This window comes from Emydura macquarii, unplaced genomic scaffold, assembly GCF_026122565.2.
Source record: "Emydura macquarii macquarii isolate MOO-44397 ecotype Brisbane River unplaced genomic scaffold, CSIRO-AGI_Emac_v2 contig_2897, whole genome shotgun sequence".
In the NCBI taxonomy this organism is placed as follows: Eukaryota; Metazoa; Chordata; order Testudines; family Chelidae; genus Emydura; species Emydura macquarii.
In genome coordinates this window covers 3,640,594-3,650,614 of record NW_027133034.1, presented here as the reverse complement: position 1 = coordinate 3,650,614, position 10,021 = coordinate 3,640,594, and the positions used below count along the sequence as shown (strand labels likewise).

Below are 10,021 nucleotides of genomic sequence, written 5' to 3'. Positions count from 1 at the left end.
GCGCCTAGTGTCAATCGGTGTCTCTCTATGTCGGGATTGGGTCTTCCCTCTCACTGTCCCACCCCCTCGTTTTCTTGCGCTTCCTCATTGGCTCTAGTCGGGCTGCAATCTCATTGGTGCGTTGTGGCCGGCTGCCGGTCAATGAGGGCCTGTGTCTGTCCCACCCTACCGCCCCTTGGCGCTGAGCAGTTCTCTGCCCAAACTCAAATTAATCCAGATTCAGGCCAGTTGCTCCGGGAGGCGGGGACGGAGGCTTCCGAGGACCGTGTACACGCCCGGCCCTCGTCCTTGTAGTGTCCGCCGGGGGCTGTAAGCGACTCGGGTTCGGCGCGGTGCTGCAGGCCGCCGCACCGAGAGCGCCAAGCGGAGCCGTTACTCAGCACATCCCCAGCGTTCGAACGGCCGCGGTTGGGGAGAGGGGGCTGACGGGGCCGCCGCCCCAAGCGGGAGCTGGACGCAGCCTCGCTCCAGAGCCAGCGCGTGACAGAGGCAGGTGCGTGCCCCTCCCCCGTATTGATCGCTCCCGCTGCCCGCAGTGCGGGGCCCAGGTTCCTGTTCCGAGCGGTTCCCATCCCAGGCGCAGCCGCCGCGAACCTGCGGCGAGGCGGGGAAGGAGGTCAGTCTGCGGGGGGGTCCGGAGCCTCAGACGGGGCGGCAGCGTGTGAATCCGCTCCCGAGGTCCGTGGCGGTCCGCAGGGGAGTTTGGTCTACGGCCGGGGCAGCGGGGTCACCGCTGGGGCACAGCTGAGGGACGGGCTGGCGGCGCGTCGCTAGCTACCGGTGCAGGGTGGGTAGCGTGGAGCGAGTTGCTTCCCCTCCCTGCGGCCGGGCTGCCGGGGGGGGGAAGGTGTGAAGGCCTGGTGGGGGGAGGGGGTTTCAGCTCCTATGCGATCCCCTAAGTTCTCCCCCACACTCCCTGCCACGGGCTGCTGTTGTCTCCTTCTCTGCGGCCCCAGCCACTCCAAAGGGGGCACAGCCTCCCCCTTTCATCTTCCTGGGCGGCGGTACAGGGGAACCGACTGTCCCCCCCTGTCCCGTCCCCCCCTCGGTGTGAGCAGCAGGTCCTACAGTTATGGGCAAAGATACTAAATCAATATTTGAAGGGCAGCTACTGCTTATCTCATGCTGGGTGGGTGGGGGAATGACTGAAATGGAGCTAACATGGGGCCAGGTAGTTCTAAAGAGTGTGTTTTGGGGGTGGAGGTAATACCTTATTTCTAAGTTGAGCTATGAAACGTGCTACTCTGGGAGGAGAGGAATAAAATATTTTGTTTTTGAAACCTCGGAGCTGGGAGGATGACATTAAGATGCATACCTTGCATACTTTGTTGTTTAGTAGGTCCAGACAGCTTTTTGTACGTACAAGAAAGAAGTCTTTGGTTTTTGTGGAGTAACTTAAAATTGGATGTTTGGAAAATGTGTAGGTCACTTTTTAGTTGTCCTGATTTGATTATTTTTTAGATTTTCTTGGCTTTCTATGGAAGGGAAAGTATGAACAGGATTGTGCCAAAATAACCATTTTGCAGACAGATTTTAGTTACTTTTAGAATAATAATTATTGATTTGGGCCATGGACTGGTTAGCCTGTAAACATAACTATACTGAAACCAAAATATAACTAAAACTTATTTGCTGTTTTTAAATTTGTTGTTTTTTTTAAAATTATTTGTGCCTTAACTGGTGTGATGGTGTACCACTCTGAGACACTGAAATGCCAACAATGCAGTACTTCAGTGGTTGTCAATGTGCAGATTGTTTTAAATAGAAGAGTACTATAGTGCAGTGTCTTGCTTGCAGAACACAAACATTATGTAATCTGACTTAATCCCATGAGTGTGTATCTAGGATCTTCTGGGGATTGTGTTTTTCTGTTTTGGCTTTCTATTGTTTCCTCTGCTTTTCTCCATTCAAAAATAGACCACTAGAGCTGTTTAAAACATATGAAGTATACAGCAAGAGTGGCTGCTACCATTTACCAAATTGCTTTATTGGACAGTCAGTACAAGATAGGTTTTTTTCCCTCATACATTTTAGCATTAGTGAGTATAGTAAAACCATACAACCACAAGAACATAAGAATGGCCATACTGGCTCAGACCAGTGGTCCAACTAGCCCAGTATCCTGTCTTCTGACAGTGGCCAATGCTAGATGCTTCAACAGGAATGAACAGGGCAGTTATTGAGTGATCTGCCCCTTTTCATTGAGTCCCAGTTTCTAACAGTTTTAGGGACACCCAGAGTGTGTGATTGCATCTCTGACCATCTTGATTCATAGCTGTTGGTGGACTAGCCTCTATGAATTTATATAATTCTGTTTTGAGCCTAGTTATAATTTTAGCCTTTACCTGGTAATGAGTTCTACAGGTTAATCATGCATTGTGTGAAGAGGCACTTCCTTATGTCAATTTTAAACCTGTTGTCTATTACTGTAATTTTATTGAGTGACCCGGGTTCTTGTGTTACGTGAAGGGGTAAATAACACTTTCTTATACACTTTCGCTTTGCCATTCATGATTTTATAGACCTCTATCATATAGAATCATAGAGTTGGAAGGGACCTCAGGATATCATCTAGTCCAACCCCCTGCTCAGAGCAGGACTAACCTCAGCTAAATAATCCCAGCCAGGGTTTTGTAAAGCCGCAGCTTAAAAACCTCTAAAAATGGAGATTCCACCACTTTGCTAGGTAACCCATTCCAGTGCTTCACCACCCTCCTAGTGAAAAACTTTTTCCTAATGTCCAACCTAGATCTCCCCCCCTGCAACTTGAGACCGTTGCTCCTTGTTCTATCATCTGCCACCACTGAGAACAGCCTAGCTCCATCCTCCCTGGAACCCCCTTTCAGGTAGTTAAAGGCTGCTATCAAATTCCCCCCTCATTCTTCACTTTTGCAGATTAAACAAGCCTAGTTTCTTCAGACTTATGAGGAGAGGCTTGTGCTCCAGCCCCCTAATCATTTTTGTTGCCCTCCGCTGGACTCTCTCCAACTTGTCCACATCCTTGTTGTAGTGGGGGGCCCAAAACTGGATACAATACTCCAAATGTGGTCTCACCAATGCCGAATAGAGGGGAATGATCACTTCCCGTGATCTGCTGGCAATGCTCCTACTAATGCAGCCCAATATGCTATTAGCCTTCTTGACAACCAGGGCACACTGCTGACTCATATCCAGCTTCTTATCCACTGTTACCCCCAGGTCCTTTTCTGCAGAACTGCTGCCTAGCTCATCGGTCCCCAGTCTGTAGCTGTGCATGGGATTCTTCCTTCCTAAGTGCAGGACTCTGCACTTGTCCTTGTTGAACCTCATCAGATTTCTTTTGGCCCAATCCTCCAGCTTGTTTAGGTCCTTCTGTATCCTATCCCTATCTTCCAGGGTATCTACCACTCCCCCCAACTTAGTGTCATCTGCAAACTTGCTGAGGGTGCAATCTACCCCATCCTCCAGATCATTGATGAAGATGTTGAACAAAACCAGCCCCAGGACCGACCCTTGGGGCACTCCGCTCGTGACCGGCTGCCAGCTAGACTTGGAGCCATTGATCACTACTCGTTGAGGCCTATGCTCTAGGCAGTTCTCTATCCATTTTACAGTCCATTCATCCAACCCATACTTCCTTATCCCCACCTTAATCATTTTTTTTCTAAATTGAAGTCTTTAATCTCTCCTCATATGGAAGCTTTTTCATACCTGAACCACTCCTGCTGCCCTTCTATGTACCTTTTCCCGTTCTAATGCATCTTTTCTGAGATGCGGCAACCATCTGCAATATTCAAGGTGTAGTTGTACCATGGATTTATATAGTGACATTATGCTATTTTCTCTTTTATTATCTATCCCTTTCCTAATGGTTCCTAACACCAAGGATCCTTATCTATTGTTCCTGGTTGACTCCCTCAAAGAATTCTAATAGATAGATGAAGCATGATTTCTCCTTATAAAGCTATGTTGACTCTTGTTAATCTGTGTCTTATAATTCTGTTCTTTACTATAATTTCAACTAGTTTACCTGGTACTGAAGTTTGGTTCACTGACATGTAATTGCCTGGCTCGCCTCTGGAGCCTTTTTTTTTTTTTAAAATTAGGGTTATATTAGCTATCCTACAGTCATCTGGTACAGAGGCTGATTTAAATCATAGGTTATACACCAGAATTAGTAGTTCTGCAATTTCATATTTAACTTCCTTCAGAACTTGTGGGTGAATGCTATCTAGCCCTGGTGACTTCTTAGTGGTTAATTTATTGATTTGTTCCAAAACCTCTTCTATTGACACCCCAGTCTGGAACAGTTCCTTAGATTTGTCACCTAAAGAGAGTGGCTCAGGTGCGGGAATCTCCTCACATCCTCTGAAGTGAAGATGGATGCAAAGAATTCATTTAGCTTCACAACAGCCTTGTCTTCCTTGGGTGCTCCTTTAGTCATAAGGATGCTAAATAGTTTTCCGTGGAATATTTTCATGTAAGAAAAGAAAATAGTTTGATCCTTTACAGTAATCAATTTTAGTGTAGGGTATTCAGATCTTTGAGAAGTACTTGAAAATGACAGAATGCATAATTATATATATAAATAATTCTAAACTTCCATTTTCAGGCTTCCTCCATGTTCTTCTCTGGGTCCATTGTGTTCATTCATCATAGCTCTGTTGGTCTAATCTTTTATCTTTTTAATTGGACACTAATTTCCTTTAGTTATTTCTCACTGTTTTCACATATCTTGTTATGTTTCTTATCAAATTAATTTAAGGATGTCTATTCATACATTTTTGTTCCATGGTAATACATTGTTACTGGAAAGGGATTTTAACTATTGGATTGCTGTGTAAATTCTATTGTAGTTTTAGTCCTCATTTCTCTGCTTTCAAGATCTTAGGAAAGTTGTGGAATAGTCCAAATATATGCTGCTAAAATAAGAATTAAAAAAAAATGAAAACCACAATTTAAAATATGCAACAAATTTAAACTATTGCATATTTTTAGTATTGTCTTAGCACTCTTACCCCTCAAAAAAACTTGCAAACATATTCAGATGCTTAACTTTATTCATATCAGTAGTCCTTTTGATGTAGCCAGAGGGACTACTAACATGAATAAGGTTATGCACAACAGAAGTGTTTACCGCATTTGGGAGACCTTGTAGACTGAGTTAAGGGCATGGGATGAAGCTTTTAGGGAAAGAGATAGTGGGAGTGCCACTTTTTATGGATCAGGGAGGAAAAAAATTGCCTGTGTAAAGCAATTACACTTGAAATGTACTAAGAGCCTTACACACACACACACACACTTGTTAGACTTTTTTTTCTTCCTTTCTCTAGTTCTACTGAAAAGGTTAATTGCTGAAGATTGGATTAGATTTTAGCTGCAAGGCAATTTTAATGCTCTCCTTTGGTTTAATGCTTTATTATTCATGGGAATCTTAGAAGAGATTAATTTTAACAAGCAAGCTATTTAGGCTTTAAAATCTGTCCAGTAAAGAGGTGGATCGGTGAGTTGGTTCTATGATTCTTAGCCTATTGGTGCAATAATGCTTCTGCAGTGAAGCCTTAAACAATAATGCAGAATTTTTCTACTTTGTAATAAGAAAAACATAAACCTTGGATTTTTCTCATAGTTTTAAATATACTTCATTTCTTAATGTTGGATACAAAATACTTAAGATCTTTTTGTTCAGCTCACTTTTTAAAACATTATCGAATACTGGTGTTTGTTACATAGCCTTATCATCTTTTTCAGTTCTGAACTTTGAGCACATATCCTAGAAATGGAAATGCAGAAAGCGCAAACTTATTTTTTCCTTGATGAGAGCGCCGTATCTTAACTTGCCTGTGACAACTACAGCACTTCTCCTTGCTCAAAGTATCCATATTGGAAAAGCTTTTGGACAGTGATAGGAGTACCACTTTTAAAATATTGCATAAGTGTGTTAAAGTGTTCATTCGTGCAAATCAGGATTATCAACTTTGAATGAAGAGACGTTAGGTTTTCTTTAAATGGTTGCTTTTTTGCTTATTTTAGAAACATACAGTGGTGTCAATCATTGAGTTGCTTGGGTGATTTTTCGATAAAATAACCTAGTTATTCTAATACATAAATTATATAAAAGTTCTGAGCTGATGAGTTCCTTGGTTTTTTAAATTGTGTTAGTTCTCAATATGAGAATGAAATTTTCTGGCTCTTGGTTTGATCAGGATGGGAGACATACATTCCCAGAATCTCCATGATTAGCTATCTACCCATGCCCTAATTTTGAAATCCCATCAGATGTTTCCGTTATGATTAACAAAATGGGGCACTTTTCTGTGGGTTAACGTTGGGCTATAGTCCCTTTTTCTAAAATCTTATGTGCTAATGTACCTTCTGAGAAGAGACCATGCTCATCTATTCTGATAAATCATTTCCATGCCACTTAAATTAGACTGTGCCTTCAGAGTAATGTATTCTAGTAAATTGAGATATTAATTCATTTGGGAACTCTTAAATGCTGATGTCAGAGTTACTGTATATACCCCGTGGACTTACACATCCTGGTTTCATTTCCGGTGCTGAGTACATTCAGTAGGGTACACTGAATGGCAGACCAGCTCCAGTATAATCAAAACATTGTTTGACTTAGAGTAATGGCCTCATATTCAGAGAGTTCACCAGGTGAAATTTCATATGAGAGAGTTCCTGGTGCCCAGAATTTACTTATCGTTGTAATGAAAGGAGTTGGTGCAAGCATGGTCTGGATAAAGAGAAGTTCTAGGGTCATAATCTCTAATTTGAATGAAGGTAGATTTCTGTTTTGTCAGTTTAATCCAACTGTTGTATGTGTCAATCTGCAAATTTAGCACACGGGCAAAGTAAGTAGATGTCTTTCTGTCCAGGAAAATGGAACTCTATCCCAAATCATTGATTTGCATCACATGACAAGGCTCAATTTTAGCACACATCAGCTAGTTTGAGGCAGAAAACCAACCACATCTGATCCCAGAATAACCTGGCATTGCCTGGAATGGTTTCTGCAGCCCTGCCCTGTTTGCATGTTCCACAGCCCAGTTTCCACTACCTTCATTTGAAACTGCAGTGGCAAATACTTTTAGTACTAAAATCTCAAGTTGTAGTGATATAGCTTTCTTTGTGGTAATAAATTACATAAACTCCTGTTCCTGTATTAGAATCCCCTTTGACATGTGCATTTAGGTAATTATCTAGTTATCAGTTGCTAGAAATGAAGCACTCTGCAACGAGTGAGAATCCTGGGTTGGAAAGCTGTATGCGCTCTTGAGGTCTAAACAGACTTTCACATAAAATGGAACGGAATACACTTTACATCCCCTGGGCTTGGATTTTAAATTTTCTCACTGGCTAATTATTGGTGGCTGGGCCAATCAAATGCATGTTACTTAAATTAGGAAAGAAAGATGGCTTGCATTTATGAAAATTGCAGTGAATTTATAGGCAGTGTAATGGTTCAGTAAATGTTGGGATGTGTCCCTAGATGAAAATTTGAATGTCTGATGCTTAACTTAGGTAGACAGTAGTATTTCATTTTCTGCTATCTGTCCATAACAGGTAGCAGTTGTTGCTACTTAGTTGTTGCAGGAGAAACAAATTGTGCCTCCTTCGGAGATTGTAGACTGTTTAAATTTGAGCTGCTTATCATTTATGTATTTCCATGTTGTTTGTAGCTTTGGGTTATTTTTGTAAGTTTGACCATGTATGTGTAGTCATAAGTAAAGTGGATTGTTGTCAACAATTTAATTTGTATTATTGACTACTAACTAGGAGGTCCATTTCTTTGAGAAAGGACAGGAATGGCAGCTGTTTGTCAATATTCTTAATGTCTCAATCTATTCCTTCAACTGATTTCTTTCTCCTTATATACCAGCATTTGATCATTCTTGTTCTCTTTCATGGCATTGTTTCCATAGAGTTTCACTGTAGTAGCTGAGTTCCTACCTAGGTAACCACAGAACATTTTTTAATATTGGTTTTTAATGATCACACACAATTCCCTTCGTATCTGTATTAGAGCTGGTTCACACTTACCGCGCGATTCGGCGGCAGTCGACGGGAGATACGCAAACTACACAGAGTAATTTGCGTAACTGATGTCGACTGCTCTGCTTCCCTTCTGCGCGCTGTTCTCACTGCGCTGAGCCGATGGGAACAGCGTTCCCATCAGCTCAGTGCTACTCTACTTGAGGGGGTGGACTTACTCAGTCGATTTCCTGATCGATTGAGTAGGTCTCACTGACCGCTCAATCGATCAAGAAAGATCGATCTGGTGGCGGCGATTTTGCCACCGTCAGTCTGAACATAGCCTTAGACTAAGAATATATCTTATCTACGTGCCAGCATGCATGAAACCAACCTCTGTCTGTCTTGGTCATTTTGGTTCTCATTAAATAATTGGTTAGTATATAGACTAAAATCTTTATTTAATATAGTTTTTGGCTGATTTGTCAAATTTGTGCTAGATTTTGCTAGGGTTTGTCTCAGTCTATGCCTGAAATAGCTGATCTATGCAAGAAAGACTGGTGTTCTTGCTTTGCTCATTTCAGGTGAGCATAAAAAGTGTCTTTTATACTTCAAGGAAGGGCACTCAGTCAAATGCACTAGTATTTACAATTCTCCAAAAGGGCGCAACAACTGAAAGACTATTGAAGAATGTGCTCTGACAAGAGACTCCAGGAGTGCACAAGTCTGAGACCTTTTCATAAAAAGTTATCCGAGCTATATATATGCTGAGTTTTCCTCGATGATGAAGCCCAATGTAAAATCCCACGCTGAAATGGGTTGTCATCTTTGTAAAGAGGCCCCATAAAGAGCCATTAAAATGGTTTTTAATGGGTGTGGATATTAATTCTCTGGAGATGAGGAAAGCACCTCTTTTGGTGCTTGTGGTTTAAAGAAGCTGCAATGTGTAAAAAGAGGTATACTGGCAAGGATTTCTCGATTAAAGATCTGGCCAGATCTCAATGTGGCCAGCTTCCCTGGATCTCGGGGGTCTCAAAAGAAACCTCTGTGGAATTGAATGAGTCAGGACTCCTAGTGATTTCGCTAGATAGATAACATATTTTTGAAGGTTTTCGTGATGGTGATGTCTGAGGTCTTTGAATCACCATCCATATCAAGCCCTGATTCTCCACCATAGGGTGAGTTGGTTTGATTGGTGCAGGTTTTGCTCCAGAGCTTTCTTTCACTGCACCATATGGATGAACCTTTAGTGCTGTGAAAACTACAATTCTGAAATAAACTGATGCAATGTTCATATCCATAGTTCCCACAACATTCAAGCTTCACAGAACCAAGAAATTGTTTCCATTCAACTGTTGCTGCTTTACATCTAGGGTGATGTACTTCAGAGCAACCTCAAATTGGGCAACTCTGATTTCTAAATCTTACCAGTGTCTTACATGCATCAGTGGTCTCTTTGGCAAAGAACGGTGACAAGACCAAAATCTCCTATTTCTCCTTATCTCAAGAGGACAAAACATTTTTGTGGTGATTCTATTACCCGCACTCCAGGGCACCCCACCTTTATCTCAATCCGTAGGGCTCAAGCCATAACTTGGTTAAGGCACCCCCGCCCTTTTCCAATCCATAAAGCTCCAGGGGAAAGGCACCTACTCTTACCCATTTCACCCTCTAGGGCTCAGGGTCACCCATTCCTAGTTGAAGTACTGGTAAGGAGCCTTATATAGTAATATCTTTATTCTCTATTTATTAACAATTACCAAAACAGAATACACACACTAAGTATCCAATGCTCACCACTCCCAATAAGGCAGACAAACTTCTCCTGGTGGTCAGTCAGGACTGGATCATCTGGGGACTCCAGTTTATGCACAGTATGGTTGGCAGACTGTTGAGGTCTGGCATCTCTGATGTTCTTTGGCTACGTCCTGGAGTTAGACTCCAAAGAACTTTCTTTGGGACCTCAGTTTATATAGTTAAAACTTGGGTCCTGCTTAGCTGTACCTTAACCAATCATTTTAAATGGAAGTGTTGCAAAACACCAATCCTAGCCCATTACAAA

General features: G+C 42.2%; 1 protein-coding gene across 3 annotated transcripts in view; it reads left to right on the top strand.

Moving 5' to 3' along the window:
* The first annotated feature begins 134 nt into the window (after nucleotides 1-134).
* The window catches only part of ABHD17B (abhydrolase domain containing 17B, depalmitoylase), a 30,682-nt gene continuing 20,795 nt past the window's right edge, over nucleotides 135-10,021 (top strand). Inside the window, exon 1 of one of the 3 annotated variants that reach the window (XM_067568472.1) lies at nucleotides 135-493. The gene's annotated coding sequence lies outside the window, so the exon portion shown is untranslated. Of the gene's footprint in view, nucleotides 494-536; nucleotides 617-675; nucleotides 788-10,021 lie in introns of those variants that run through there. The other 2 variants (XM_067568474.1, XM_067568473.1) reach the window with 2 other exon arrangements.